The 15,229-nt window shown below is 39.7% G+C and overlaps 1 protein-coding gene across 2 annotated transcripts in view; it reads left to right on the top strand.

Moving 5' to 3' along the window:
• The first annotated feature begins 1,910 nt into the window (after window positions 1–1,910).
• TBC1D5 (TBC1 domain family member 5) overlaps window positions 1,911–15,229 on the top strand; it is a 474,884-nt gene continuing 461,565 nt past the window's right edge. For both annotated transcript variants that reach the window (XM_034760748.1, XM_034760747.1), the window contains exon 1: window positions 1,911–2,106. The gene's annotated coding sequence lies outside the window, so the exon portion shown is untranslated. The remainder of the gene's footprint in view (window positions 2,107–15,229) is intronic.

Here is a 15,229-nt window from a genome sequence, read left to right as displayed (position 1 = left end):
GGTCCTTACATATGTTGCTAATATTTTTTTGCAAGTTAAATGAACCTCTTTCAAGTGGCACCAGCCTCTTAAAATTGTAAATTCTTGAACATTTCTAATGGAGAAAGGGCCCCTGGCGAACAAATGTAAAAAGATTTACTGAATTCCTAAAATTAACCTCTTACTTAAGGAAAGTGTATCTTTTTGATACACTCAAGCAGACATGCCCTGATACAAAAGTCTGATTTGGAAAATCAGATATTTTGTCTCATCTGAATAATTATTAGCTTGTAGAAAAATGTTTGCAGTGTTGAAATTGCTGTGTTGGTGCCAGGCTAGAAGAGAGACAAGGTTGATGAGGTAATATCTTTTACCGGATCAACTTTGGTGGCAAAAGAGACAAGCTTTCAAGCTCTTCATGGCGAATATAAGTATCCCATTTCCTGGCAAGTTAAGGTAGAGGAGCGCACAAATGATAGTAGCCAGCAAGACACTGTATTACAATGACCAGCTGACTCTTTTTAACTGGGAAAGAATTAAGGGTCTTTAGGATGATAGGTGAAGTATAAAACAAGATATTGGGATCCTACTTCATCCCACACAGGACTGTACTAGATAACCTCTTGAGTTTCCTTCCAGTCTTACGATTCTATGACTATTCAGCTGAGCATGACCAAGTCACTTGGACTTTTCTTTCACTTGGAGTTAATTTGAAAAGTACCTAAAGTCTCTTAATTTGACAAGGAGTTTTCCCACGTATGTCTGAGGCTGGTCAGTCATTGCCAAAGGATCAGTGAATTAAGTTTACTTTAAATTATCTCATTTTAAACAGTGGGCCTACATGCTAACCTCCACCTCACAGCTGGCTAAACTGTAGGCATATTGTATGTATATAGAAATGCCTTGGGCTCCCCCCAGGGTATAAGGCTCTGAATAAATGTAAAATTGACATCTGTGCAATTTAATATAATAAAATATATTGTATGCTTATAGCGCTGTCTTCAAAGGCTTTCAAAGCACTTTTGTCACCACTAGCTTCACAGTATGCCAAATTACATGGGATTTTAAAACACATGGTCTTGTGAGGTGATCAATGAAGTGCATGGGATCATGCGGCTCTGGCAGCATATCCTGTCCAATACCCTTTTCTCTCACCCACAGATTGATACTTCTCCTCTCTTTCTCACACAATTCAATTTGTAGTTCTTTATGGGCATGACCAGCTGGGGAATGTCTCTGCAAGGGACAGGGTAGAGCCTCTGCTCAACACAAGGCCTTCAGCGTGTATGGGGGACTTGGTCCTGTGGCCACAGGGGGTCCTGACTCAGGGTAGGAGGGTAGGGTGACCAGATGTCCTGGTTTTATAGGGACAGTCCTGATTTTTGGGTCATTTTCTTATATAGGCTCCTATTACCCCCCACCCCTGTCCTGATTTTTCTACACTTGCTGTCTGGTCACCCTAGAGGAGGGTCAGGGTGGGTTGCTCCATAACATGACTCATACACTGGCCTCCACCCCACCCTAAAACACACAGTCATGAAGCTTCATGATCAGGGCCCACCATGCTGGCATCCCTGGGGGGAAAGAGGGAGGAGACAGGACTGTGTCCACACAGCCCACACTTGGGGACAGCGAGTGGGTGAGGGGGATGGAGTGAGTGGGGGAGGGGCCTCTTAGAAGGGGCGGGGCCGCAGAGCAAAGGTAATCAGGGTTCTGCAAACAGAAGGTTGGGAATCCAAGCTTCCATCCTCACAGCCCGCCCCTCCTGCCCTGCTAGACGTGCGGGAGGCTGGCGCTGGCCTTGGCCCTCCCTCTCCTAGCGCCGCTCTGCCCCGCCCAGGAAGTTTCTCCCCCAGCTCCCCCCGCAGCGTGGTCTGGCCGGCCGAGCGCGAGCAGGCGCGCTCCCGCAGCGCCGCTTCCCTGCAGCCCGGGCGCCTGCGTGCGGGAGGGGGCGGTGCCACGCGCGCGCGCACGTCTGTGTGCGGGCAGAGCCCGTTCCCTTCCCCCCTCTCTGCCCCGCTTCCCTTGCGGGTCGCTGCCGGGCCGGCGTGGGTCTGGGGTCTGGGCAGCACAGACAGGGAGGGAGGGAGGCTGAGCCAGATCTTCGTGCCGCAGTGGCCGCAGCAGGTAAAACCAGCCCTAGAGCATCTTACCCTTCCCCCCCAGCCTGACCCACTGCCCTCCTCCATCCAAGCCTCCTGCAATAAAAGTGACCCCCTCCCACTCAGCAACCTCCCTGCCCCCTTCGCCCCATACCTCGCTCACCCCCCAGCTGTCACTGAGTTGCAGCAGGAGCGCTAGGAAGTGGCGGTGAGGCCTGTATGCTAGAGCTGCTGTAGGCTGCTCCTCTCTCGCCTCTCAGAAACTTCCTCAGGGTCATTTTGGGGAACTGATCGGTGCCTGGAGATTAATTTATTACAAGTTGAGAGCAGACCGTGTCAAGCAGATTTTTTTTCCTGTTTCCCTTTAATTCCTGGCTGTGGAAGTGGGTGGGGAGGAGGGGGCATGATCTGGCATCAGATTTTTTCCCCAAGATATAGATATATATGTTTTCATTCCACTCTTGGAAGTTAAAAACTTCAGCGTTCCTCCCCATTCCTTATAAACAGTTCACAGAAGTTAGTTTTTCTTTCCCGTTCCTAAACGGCCCCCCCGCCCCCATCCCTGTTCTTTTCACCTTCTGGTTTCAGTTCATTCTAATTATCAGTCTGTTGCTTTAAAAACCGCAGTTTCAGATATTAAATTGTTCCCTTCATATTTGTTTTCTTCTTCTCTTTGGTATAGTAGTTTGAGTTACTTAGCATCAGTTTCAAGGCAAGGACTGTTGTAGTAGGGTGACCAAACAGCAAGTGTGAAAAATCGGGATGGGGGTGGGGAGTAATAGGAGCCTATATACGAAAAAGACCCCAAAATTGGGACTGTCCCTATAAAATTGGGACATCTGGTCACCCTAGTTGTTAGCATACTTTCAACTGTTATAGACTGCTGTATACTCTTAGAGTGGTATACTATATCTCCATAAGTAGTTTGGTTTAGCTTGAGACCTTGTGGCTTTTTTGCATCATGGAGCCTTTGTGGACTAATCCTAGGAAAAGTTTTGCTGCTGCCATATTGGCATCTTGCCTTAGTGCTGTGGTGGTACATGTTTGTAAACATTTAGAAACCATTTATTTATTTTACGGAAGAAGCATGTTCTGGTGGGTAAAACATTGAGTGGGAGCCAGGAGACCTGGGTTCTTTCCCCAGTTCTGCCACTTACCTCCTGTGTGACATGTGAAATACACTTCTCTGTACCTCCGTTTTCCCGAATGGCAAAAATTGGTAATAATACCTACCTTTGAGATTTATGGAGGAAAAGCTCTGTCAGAAAAGCATTGTTATACCAGTGGCCATTGTCTTTGCTTTTGTAAAATGTGCTAATTGATGGATGTTATTTTTAGGTCTGTTTATTACACAGTAGTTATTTGTTTACTTGTATTATCTCTGTCAAGGATTTTAGGCCAAAAAAACTCTACAAATGTTTTCCAAACAAATCTGGTCTACATTGTTGACACTGAAAATATTTAATTAAAAAATTTAGAGAGATAAAATGGAATTAGTAACCTCACATTATATGATGTATGCATACCTCAGTTTGAGTCATCACATACTGTTATGTTTGGGGCTTGTCTGGTTGGGATTTTATATTCCTTGATAATGGCCCACTGAGAAAGGAACCTAATACTTTTACTATTTTCAAACCAGTCTGTGTTTTGAAAATATAACAAATGTATGGCTTACTGTCATTGCTGAGAGGTTCATTGTTAAACTTATTTCTACAGGCTCACCTAGTATGGAAATCTCCAATTTTGGTATCGGTAGGCTCTAGCCACTGTCCCTCTGAAGTACAGAGGTGAAAGAAATGAAGTGGAATGCAAGTTCATTGATAGTAGTTGATCAATTTTCAGCAGGCTTTTCTATTAATTATTTATATTGTGATGGCACCCAGAATATTCCAGGCAAGTGTAGAGGGAGAAACCCCCTGTGCTGAAGAATTTGTAGTCTCAAGAATTTGATTATTTTTACAGCTTCATACTCAAAGTTAATAACTTTAGTTACTCCTGAGCCAATGAATGATGTTCGCCTACTCTTTTATGATTTGTGAACCTCTGTTTTAACTATAGTGTGTAGATTAAACTAAGCATGAAAACAGAGTAATTGTCATCTGTTAGACATACACTTGTGCATATTTTTTATATTTTGTGATGACTTCATAATTCAAATGACGCTACAAATAGCTTTTGCCTTCAATTGATCTGTTTCAAAAAGCTACCCATGGGCTCTCTGTTGGTTCATAAGATAGGGAGGAGACTCTGTACCCTTCTTAGTCCCATACCCTGCTTCCAAAGTGGGAGGCTTGAGTCTTTGCTTCTGCTGTTTATGTTTTCATGAGTAGTTAAATGAAAATGGGGATACTGGTGTAAAGTTCTTTGAGTTGTACTGATGAAAAGCACTATTAAAAGCTAGGGCTTTTGATTATTTTCTAGTCACAGTAGCATATCAGTTGAAAACCAAGGTAGGACCTACAATTGTCTTAATGACCACTAACTCCTACCAACAAACATTTCTCTTTCTTAGTTTTTAAACAGAAATTAAATGGCAAAAAATCTTCCTTAACACAAAGTTAAGGTTGCTTGATAATAGCTTGTGCCCCTCCAGAATGTTCAGTTTAGCAAAACTCAGACTTCTGAAAACCAGGAAATACAGAATTAAGGAAAATGCTCTGCCCTCCTTGAGCAATACACCACAATGCCCATAGTGCACCTACTCGCACTCTGCCTTTTCGCTGTAGTGGACAGGCGCTACCTGCATTTGCCTTGCACTCAAATGCTGTGCCTACTCCCTCAGCAGAAGACCATACTTGTTAATTTAACAACCACATTATACCCTTTTACAACCCCTTTACACTTGAACATAAGATATCACTTAAACCTCTTCTTTCTCCTACCCATCATTAAATCCACAGACTGCTTTGATATCCCACCTCACTACTGACCGTACCTATGGCTACGGACACAATCTATACAATTCTGCATTGAAATGATGCAAACTGGAACCTGAAAGTACATATGCAGTTCTTTCTTTAGATGACATTTGTGGGGACTCAGACCCAGATCTCCTTATATCACAGTCACAGCTATGTGGTGCCCCTCAAACTAATCCCCAGATCACCTCATATTACAATGAGAGCTCTTCCAACCTGTTCCAGCTTATTTCTCCATGATTCAGTACGCTAACACAAGGAATACAGCTGGTATGCATACAGATATTTCTGAAATGGCTATTGCAGCACAAGGGTGGGGCAGAATTAAGGTTTTGTGGACATTTACCTTAATTCTGTATTTCAGAAATTTGAGTTTTGCTGACTTTGACATTCTGGACGGGCACGAGCTACCACTGGGCAACTTTAGTTCTGCGTTAACTAAATCTTTTGCCATTTAATATCTACTGGTTTAGTCTGTCCTCTCTTTGACCTTATCTAATGTAATCAGGTATCAGAGGGGTAGCCGTGTTAGTCTGTATCCACAAAAACAACGAGGAGTCCAGTGGCACCTTAAAGACTAACAGATTTATTTGGCATAAGCTTTTGTGGGGAAAAAACCCACTTCTTCAGATGCATGGAGTGAAAATTTCTCTTTGAAGTCTGTTTTTGAAGTTTTTTGTTGTTGAAGTATGGCTATTTTTAAATCTGTTATCGAATGTCCAGGGAGATTGAAGTGTTCTCCTACTGGCTTTTGTATGTTACCATTCCGGGCCCCACAGTATGCCAACATTTTTATGGCTGACTTAGAACAACGTTTCCTCATCTCATGTCCATAGCACCTTCAAAGAGAAACTGCAGAGCTACAATTCATTTGCAAATTTAACACCATTAACTTGGGCTTGAATAGGGACTGGGAGTGGCTGGGTCACTACAAAAGCAATTTTCCTCTCTTGGTATTGACACCTCCTCATCAATTATTGGGAGTAGACCACATCCACTCTGATTGAATTGGCCTTGTCAACACTGGTTCTCCATTTGTAAGGTAACTCCCTTTTCTTCATGTCAGTATACTTATGCCTGCATCTGTAATTTTCACTCCATACATCTGAAGAAGTGGGGTTTTTTACCCACGAAAGCTTATGCCCAAATAAATCAGACTTTAAGGTGCCACTGGACTCCCCATTGTTAATGTAATCAAGTAATTATCATTGCTCTCTTGCCAACTTCCAGTTCAATGATTAATTCATTTTTATCATAAATCACAAAATAGTTACCTTGTGTGGTGCTTTGCCTTTTGTGTTAGAAAAGTATCATCTATAATTTTTAGAAACTCGAATGATGTTTTACTACTGGCTGAATGAGACCTCCAGCATATGTTTCCTATTGCAACACATTCCCCGCCCCCCCATGTTATGGACAAGAGTTTAAGGAGTAACTCCGCTATTCTCTCGTTTGATTTGATTGTCTATAACATACCTCTGCCTAGGATTTGTTAGTTAGCACAGCGTTTCTCTAACCTGGGTCCGCAAGGGTACTCCAGGGGGTTTGTGGGCCCCACTGATCAACTCCTTTCCCTCCCTTCCTCAACTCCTCCCCCTCCCTCCCAGCGTCTCCTGCACACTGGGGAACATCTTCCCCGGTGTGCAGGAGGCGCTGGGAGGGAGGGGGAGGAGTGGGAATGGGGAAGAGGAGGGGCAGTGATGGGGTGGAAAGAGGTGGAGTGAGGGTGGGGCCATGGGGATGGGGCCTGGGGCTGAGCAGAGGGACTTGGGGGTCTGAAAAATTTCAAATCAAAATGCGGGTCCTCAGATAGCTAAAGTTTGAGAACCACTGAATTAGCATATTGATCCATAAGTATTCAAGGTACCGTGGTTTTGAGTTATTGATAACCGTAAACCAGGAATGTATGAACTATGTTTGTTTAGCATGAAATACACATATGTGATAAACATGCCCATTATTATGTAGTATATAACTTTTCTTTATATATGCTTTGAGAGTAGCCTTTTCTTTTTACTGGGAGAAAGAAATATGGTTATTTGTTAAAACAGGATTGGACTTACATTTCAAGGAAGGCATGGGGTCTTAATGGACCCTCTAGAACTGTTGCTAAATATTTTTGATATTTTAATTTTATTTCCATGTAATATCAGAATGGCCATGCCGGATCAGACCGGTGATCATGTAGACTAGTATTCTGTCCCCCACGGTGGCCAAAACCAGATGTTTCAAAGGAATTAAAAAAAAAAACCCCAACCCCAATATGTAACTGTAGAATAATCTGGCTATAGCAAAGGTTTCTACAAATTCCTATAACATACTAGTTGGCATGTGGCCTAAAGCATGAAAGTTTGCATCCCTTAGAATATTTTTTCTTTTTTAATATACATCTTCTGTACTGTGGATGTTTTCATTATCCATACAAATATCTCATCCTTTTACAAATACTACTAAGTTCTTGTTTTTTATTTAGCTAGCCACAATAATGCTCAGCTCTTATGAATGGTTAGAGAAATCTAGAACACAGCAATACTTATGAGTAGTTTAAATTATTCCTTCCAGGATGCATTACCTTGCATTTGTCAACAATAAATTTAATCAGTCATAATGCCGTCCATTCATCTAGGTTTTGTAGATATCTTTGAAGTTCTTCAATCTTCTGTAGTGTTGACTAATCTAAATAATTTTATTTTTCTGCCAGTTCTGCTGTATGGAGCTGTAAGAAACCCCACCATTAACCTTTTGCCATGCTGAAAATAGTCCATATGCATTTTCTGTATCTCTAAGCCATATTCTTTTCTGTAGTAGTAATGTACTACTTATATCATGATTAATTTTCCTTAACAGCCTTGTTATGAGGAATACTGTCAGAGACCTTTTTGAAAGTGTTTCTTCTTTACCCACTATTTTGTTGATATATATTTAAAGAATTCCTGTAGATTAGAGAAGGAAGATTTTCCTTTGCAGAAGCCGTATAGGTTTGTTTCTATTCAGTCTGCAGAGTATGCATGTATTACCTAAATTATCTTCTGTAAGATAGTTATTTTGTACACTTCTACACTACATTAAGTAATTCTATAAGATCTTCTTTGAAAAGTAACTTGTAAAAATGGCATTGTAGATTTTATGTTAATCTCATAATGGTTCCCATATCAAATGTGCTCTGTTTGGTATAACTCTGACTACAACTTGAATAAATCTGAGTAATAAAGTGCCATCTCTACATAGCCACTTTTCAGTCTTTGATCACAAGGTAGTCAAAAATGAGCAAAGAATTTTCTCTAAATTATTCATGTGATTAATATTTACTGGTTTTATATTGCTTTCCATCCATAGATGTTGGTGCTTTACAAAGGTGAATTTTCAGTGAGAGGCAAGTGATTTATCCGAGGCCTAACAGCAAGTCAATGATGAAGCTGTAATCAGAACCCAGGTCTCGTGATTCCCCATCACAGAGTCAATCCACCAGCATGAACCAAAATATTTGATAAGTCACTTGATTTCCTCTTCCAAGCTTTAACAATCTAAACACATTAAATAATGGGGTCTTTTAAAGAAACTCCAGATATATAATGAAGGAGCAGGCTCAGAATGAGGAGTTGGTACTAGTGCATTCGGGAAGAATGCAAAGAAGTGTTTAGGAACGTAGTTGCTGCTAGAATAAGGCCATATAAATCAGTGGAGTTAGTCTAGAAGAAATTTTGGCCCTTAGTTTGTAGATTTAGTCAGGGGATTGTTTTTTAGTTTGTAGAACAGTACAGATGCCTGATCTTGGCTGCCCTGCTTTCCTTAAGTCTTTTGTACTGGAATGATAGTGGCTGGGGGTATTGGAAAGTGGGCCTGTTTTATGTTCAGTGAACATAATTTATTTTCCAATTACTTTGTTAGTAAAGAAAATTCTGTGCCTACTTCCTTTCCACCCCAACAATATAGAATATCTCTACAAAGAACCAAATACTGGACAAGTTATTTGAAAATGGGTGCTTTGCTTGACTTTGTTAGTCATGAGTCAGTGTTTCCTTCTTTAGGCCTCAACCTATGTTGCTGATAAATAAGTTGTGGGGGGGGAGTTAATAAATTCAGCTAATATATCTGTTCTTCTTTTTTCCTTTGGCTTTTTATATCACTTCTGTACGCTGAAAAAACAAAGCTGGTGCTGCCTGTGGTGATACCTAAAGTTCATTATATCCCTGAATCTTTATGCACACTGCATCCAGTTGTCTAGACTAGCAGGCCAAGAATTTGATCTTGTTTTTTTTCTAATTGTAGACACTCATTTTCACATAACACTTAACTTTCTTCCTGGAAAAATATAACAAGTAACATTTAAAAGAATCTGTTCTTTGAAGCGTTCAGAGAGCTGGACTCTTGTAACTTTCACTTCCTAGTCTGATGAAAGAATAGTGGACAGCACTGAAGAGGAAAATGTTACATACAGGAAGTTGTGTTTTACTGTGATTAGAGAGAACTGCATTTATATCACTCTGGGTGTCAAAACCATTGCAAAACTCTTTGAAAGAAATCAGTGGTTTGTATACACCCTTTCTAGCTGGTTACCCAGTGTTTGTATTATTTTGAGTTTTTTGCATCTTCTTAGTAATGAAACCTGCCTTAAAGAAAGGGAGATCGACTAAGTAGTGGTTGGTTACTTTATTCCTTCTTACCTTGTTTATGAATTTGCCTACTAGCTTACTTACATATTTCCACAATGACTTACTTTAAATTATGACATTAAGGATAGAAAAGCTGCTCTTAGCCCCAGACTGAATCTTGTCTCATCCTGGGACTTGGGCAGATGTAACTTTGGAAGGAAATTCCATAGTTGGAGAGATGAGTTTGAAAACATTTTGTCAGATCGTTTTTTTTTTTTAAATGGCAGCTATTTGAAAAATTAGACTAAATCCTGGGAGAGTTGGCAGAGAGTAGCTGAGGTGGTCAAAGGTGACTGCTAAATTTATTACATGGATTAAACCTCCACATGTATAGGAGAGCATATGTGTAATTTATGTCTGTGATAACTTTGCCCATTAGAATGAAGTATGAGTTTGAGGGGAATCAGTCCTGATGAAACTGGATGAGGAAAAAGCAATGAACAATAGTAGCTGCTGTCACTGGACATAGGTGCACTCTGAAATTATGCCCAGTTGAGGCTGATTAAGGTCCCCAATACAGAAGAAATGAGTGATGACATCACCTGGTTCCAAACTCAGTTGAACTTGCATATGATTCAGGTAGCAATGGTTTGCGTGCCACTGCTTTAGTGAAAGGAGATGATTTTGTAGAGAAGAATCCTCAACCTGTCAAACAGGACTCTGTACCATTGGGATTTGATAAAATAAGTGAATCAATTGGACAAAGCCCTCTCCAAGACTAGAAGTTTACCAGATCCGAGTAAGAAGAGAAACTTATGTTTTGGCTAGACTTTGTGCGGAGGAGAGAGTAAATAAGAGTATGAGGGCAGGGGAGAGGGTAGAAGAGGAGACAGACATTGAAGATAACTCAGGAAAAGATACTCCATGATTTATTGTAGTAAAGAAAAAGTGGTGTAAAACCAGTACAAAAATTGAATGCACTCTTTTATTGCCCTAATTAGGATAAGGTGTGGGATTGTATGGCCTTGGTTGGCATAGTAGCATAGGTATTTTTCTCCCAGGTTAGCAGGTTTTGTCCTTGGTCTAATCAGTGTCAGTTATATTTTCGGAGCTCTGGGTACTGGAATTGGAATACAGTACATAGCTTTTTACCTATAGATCAGGAGTTCAAATCTGAAATAGGTCAATAGTGAGTGAAAGCCTTTGCCATTTTATAGCTGTTTAGTGAAACTATGTGAAATTTTTTTCTTAGGCTACTTCTTGCTGTAGCTGGTATCTGACCATGGTTTTAACTGTCACCCTTGTTGGTAATCTCAGTTGAGGTAGCTCACAACTAAGTTGAGATAGGACACAAGGGGGTTAATTCTCATACCTCTTCCCTCCCCATGCACCCTAAACTCAGAACTGTTCAGGGGACACCTCCACTTTGGGGATATCAGGGCCCATATAGCTCCAGCCATGTGAGCCTGAAGAAGAAAGTAGGCCTTAAGGTGGGATATAAATAAAAATAAGTCTTTTTTGAACCATCTCATAAAGGGCATTCATGTGCTGCTGGGATTATTGAAAAAAAATCTTGGAGCTGGCTAGGGGAGCGATAGAGAAACAGGGTACAGAGAGGCAGAGATATGTAGAGTCTTAAAGGAGATGACAAGAAAATTCAGCTTTATCCAGTGAAGAAAGTGTGAAGCCATGGAAGTATTTTAAGAGTAGGGTGATCTGGTCAGATCATCTTATTGGCATCATTTTGATTGGAGGGAAACTGATGTAGGTTACACCAAAGAGGGGGAAGTTGTGGTAGTGAACTCTGGAGATGAGTTTTAACTGTGTGGACAATGAAAAGGTTGTATCTTAATTATATGGGTGAAGAGGCAACAGGGTTTGGACATGGCCTGACTGTGCAGGGCAAAAGAAGGAGCTGAGCCTGAGGAAGGGACAGGGAAGACAGTGATGTGTTTGACAGGGATAGAGGGATCAGAGAGCTTTCAATCCAGCACCTCTCAAAAACATTCTGTTCACTTAACAGAAAAAAAACCAATCAGTATTAGAGCTTTAATGATTACATTAGTCTTTGAGACTTATTCTGCAGTGTTTGTGCTATGTACTGTATATATTTCCCCTCTAGTTAATAATTTTTTTAAAAAAAAAGTCAAGCTGCCAGTGGGTCTCTAAATTGCCAAAGTGTTAAATTTTAACTAACATCTCTCATTTGCTCTGACCAGACAACTACTAATATCAGTAATCAAATTAACCTCCAAGTAAATGAAAAAATTGAGTACTAGTTCTGCTTTTTTCCAACTTAGTGAGAAATTACCTTTCAAAGCCCTGAGCTACAATTTTCAATGATTTCATCATTATATGGTATTAGGAACAGACAGGAATAAAATAGCTGCCATTTGACTTGGGTCCAATTTTCAATATATAGCTAAGAATTTTGATTGGTAAAGGTAATAGTTACACCAATTTATATTGCTGTTTATTTTGCAGAATTTTACAAGAACAGAAATATACTTTTAACTCCAAAATGCTTTTGTAGCAGCCTGCACAAACTTTCTTGTTTTCTAACAATTCATCACCGTACCTAGCTGCAGTATACAAATGTTATGGCTGGGTCTAGACCAGGGGTTGGCAACCTTTCAGAGGTGGTGTGCCGAGTCTTCATTTATTCACTCTAATTTAAAGTTTTGCGTGCCAGTAATACATTTTAATGTTTTTAGAAGGTCTCTTTCTATAAGTCTATAATATATAACTAAACTATTGTTGTATGTAAAGTAAATAAGGTTTTTAAAATGTTTAATAAGCTTCATTTAAAATTAAATTAAAATGCAGAATCCCCCAGACTGGTGGCCAGGACCCAGGCAGTGTGAGTGCCACTGAAAATCAGCTCGTGTGCCGCCTTCGTCACATGTGCCATAGGTTGCCTACCCCTGGTCTAGACTGTTGTGCTAACTTCTTTGCTGCACCTCTTGGGACTGGGATTTCCCCAGTTCTCTTGCCTTTGACAGTGCTCACATTTTTTCCTCTCCCTTTGATTTGGCATTCTCTGGAATTAAAGATGGGTTTCCTCTCAGTAGTTTTCAAAGTCTCGTCTACCAATAATGGATTCCTTAACATAGTTTTTGGAATTTAAATTTAAGGGGATATTACCAAAAATAAACAAAGTGTTAGGTTGTCCCTGTGATGAGCAACCATAGCTGTGTCTGAATTTAGTAACAATCCATTGATTTAGCAAGTTGAAAATGTTACATAGCCGTAAGCTTTGTCCCTCCTAATAGCAGCATGTTGTGTCTTAACATCTGTCTCAGTCTTTTATGACTGATCAAGCTGTGTCCATGGTCAGTGTCTGTCAGTTTTGCCTTGACTTGTCTCCTTGTGTAGCCAGAAGCCCTCTGTTTTTAATTCTCTGAGGGCTTTATTAGCCCAGGTGTCAAGTCTTCATTAGCTTGTTGTGTATTATGTTGGCCTTTAATTCAAATATACTTACACAATTACATGTAACAACAGATTTAATTAAGTTCATGCCTATTTTGTTTGGCTACACTACTTCGTTATAAAGTCACCCTTGTGTGCAGGGCAAGGTTTTTTATTTGCCCATTTTAAAAGATGCTTTGAATGTGTATTTTACACTTTTAAATTGGATACCTTACACATAATTACTAATTAAAGTCAACATAATTACCTTTGACATTTTGTATCCAATTGAAGAGTCTTCATCCCAACTCGGTGTCTGAGTATTCCTGTTTTAGGAGTGTGTCTCTGATTGGATAACATACACTGCATAGATGTAATAACAAAATTACAATAGTTTAATATTAAATCTGGTTTATTGGATAGTTGAGGCACCAGCTGTCACAAATATTCATTGATCTGCTTCATTGTGAAAGACAAAATTATATCAAACAGCTTTCTGTTACAGCAGGTAAAATGGTTCTTTCTCAAAAGCAGAACTGAGCGATCATCAGTAAAGTTTTCAGATTACACCTCTACCCTGATATAATGCTGTCCTTGGGAGCCAAAAAATCTTACCGCGTTATAGGTGAAACTGCGTTATATTGAACTTGCTTTGATCCGCTGGAGTGCGCAGCCCTGCCCCTCCGGAGCACTGCTTTACCACGTTACATTTGAATTCGTGTTATATCGGGTCGCGTTATATCGGGGTAGAGGTGTATTTACAATATCAAGAAATCTTGGAGCACTTAATGTTTGGACTTGACTTTATTTAGAAATTTAACTGGCACATTTCAGTTTTACAGCTCTTCAGCGTACTCACTTTAAACAGTTGTTATGGAAAACAAATCAGGAATGTTTGTTCCAGGAATCTCTGGAATCTTAGATTCAACATTAAGAAAAATGACTTTGAATGGCAGGGAAATGGAGATACAAATACCAATAACTAAGCATACACCTATCCTGTCAAAAATCTTAAATGATTTAATCGTCTTGATTTACTTTATTTTGTCATGTGACTAGAAAATTGAGCAGATTTCTTCTTGTAGTATCAGTCGAGATTGGTATTCATGTAGTGCTGCTTTTGATCCTGAAGGTAATCCCTCATAATCGCAAATGTTAAAGAACATTGATTACATTTTCTAAGGTGATGTATTTTGCCTTGGTAAAAAATACGAAAGATTAGAAACTACACTGTATAAAACTTGTCTGGACATCATTCCTGCTGTTTATATTTGACGTTGCTTCATATTTAGATTTTGGGCTTTAGATGATTTCATTAGCTATTTTTAAAAATAGTTATTTGTACTGCATGTAAAACGTAAGGTTAAAATGAAATGAATTCCTCTAATGGAGTGGAGCTCTGGATAGGTGCCTTATAAATAATAAATAAAATAATGATGTCTCTTTCTGACAACCATATGATTTCATAAAATTAGTTTACTGTGAAGTATAGCATTTGATACTATACATGACTCAAAAGATGAAGCTTGTAGAGTAGGAATAGAAAATTACTTCTGCACAGTTTATTTTTTAACATAGACATTTCATCTCACTGAATATATTTGGGTTGCCATAGGCTTTCTCCAATATTGGAGATCATTTTTTTTCTGTGTTGCCTTGTTTTGCTGTTCTCGTGACATTTTGTCATTGATAAGGAAATTAATTGACCTGACAGGGGTCAGACAAAATATCTGTTGTTCGCCCATATGTTTTGCAGTATGTCAAACAATACACTTGTTATTGTTATGGATTCTTATGTAAAATGGATAATAGTGCTAGCATGGTTAAGTGGAGTAATGCATTACCTTCTGGATGCCTGCTGAGTAAGCACTTAGTTCATGAAGTCGAACATTGCCGTCCTAGGTTTCAGATTGTTTGAGATTTGTTCCAGGAAGGGAAAATGGGTCTGTTCTCATAGGCGTGGAGTCATGAATAGCATTGCTGCTGACTTCAGCAGTTGAAAAGCCTCCATTTAAATAAACTTTGAACTAACTGTTCAATATAATTACAATCAATATATATTTACTAAGAGGTTTGAGAGGGAGGGCGAGTGTGGAGCATACCAGGCAGTTATCAAGTTAAGCCACTTTCTCTTCATTGCTTCTGCCTTTGTTTCTATTCGTTGTTTATGTTTTTATTGATTTTTGGTCTAGAGGCGCTGGTGGTTGAAATGTGTTTAATGTGTACC

This window comes from Trachemys scripta, chromosome 2 (genome assembly GCF_013100865.1).
Source record: "Trachemys scripta elegans isolate TJP31775 chromosome 2, CAS_Tse_1.0, whole genome shotgun sequence".
Lineage (NCBI taxonomy): Eukaryota > Metazoa > Chordata > Testudines > Emydidae > Trachemys > Trachemys scripta.
Note: the sequence above shows the minus strand (reverse complement) of the source record. Positions and strands in the feature narration are given on the sequence as shown.